The sequence below is a fragment of the Oncorhynchus nerka genome, linkage group LG18 (assembly GCF_034236695.1).
Source record: "Oncorhynchus nerka isolate Pitt River linkage group LG18, Oner_Uvic_2.0, whole genome shotgun sequence".
Classification (NCBI taxonomy): Eukaryota; Metazoa; Chordata; class Actinopteri; order Salmoniformes; family Salmonidae; genus Oncorhynchus; species Oncorhynchus nerka.
In genome coordinates, this window is record NC_088413.1 from 1,819,261 (window position 1) to 1,820,354 (window position 1,094).

Below are 1,094 nucleotides of genomic sequence, written 5' to 3' on the forward strand. Positions count from 1 at the left end.
TGAGAATTAGTTTATTTTTCTAGAACATAATAATAAATCTAAAAGGAGTGATTGAAATTGATTGATAAAATAAATGCTTTTCTGCTTTTGTCTTCATGTCTTTACCTTATTTATCTTATTTAGTGTCTCTTAGATTCTTTATCTTATTTAGTGTCTCTTAGATTCTTTATCTTATTTAGTGTCTCTTAGATTCTTTATCTTATTTAGTGTCTCTTAGATTCTTTATCTTATTTAGTGTCTCTTAGATTCTTTATCTTATTTAGTGTCTCTTAGATTCTTTATCTTATTTAGTGCCTCTTAGATTCTTTATCTTATTTAGTGTCTCTTAGATTCTTTATCTTATTTAGTGTCTCTTAGATTCTTTATCTTATTTAGTGTCTCTGAGATTCTTTATCTTATTTATGATGTTGCTCTCTAAACTGCCATGTAATCAACTGAATGCTTTTAATAAAATTACAGACTACAACATACAGTATGAATGAACTGAGGTCAGTCTGTGTGATTCCCCTCTTGGACAGACTACAACATACAGTATGAATTAACTGAGATCAGTCTGTGTGATTCCCCTCTTGGACAGACTACAACATACAGTATGAATGAACTGAGATCAGTCTGTGTGATCTTGGATTAACTGTCATGCTGAAACCCTCATAGCAAATCCTTAAGTGTGTGGTGTGTGTGTGTGTGTGTGTCCGTGTGTGTTCAGAACTCTGGTGGCAGTCTGTGTACTCCAGTACATGTGTAGTGTAGGATGTGTGTCCACTCCAGTACATGTGTAGTGTAGGATGTGTGTCTGTAATACCCCAGTAAATGTGTAGTGTGGGATGTGTGTCTGTGTACTCCAGTACATGTAGTGTAGGATGTGTCCACTCCAGTACATGTGTAGTGTAGGATGTCACTCCAGTACATGTAGTGTGGGATGTGTCACTCCAGTACATGTGTAGTGTAGGATGTGTGTCCTGTGTACTCAGTACATGTGTAGTGTAGGATGTGTGTCCACTCAGTACATGTGTAGTGGGATGTGTCACTCCAGTACATGTGTAGTGTAGCATGTGTGTCACTCAGTACATGTGTAGTGTAGGATGTGTGTCTGT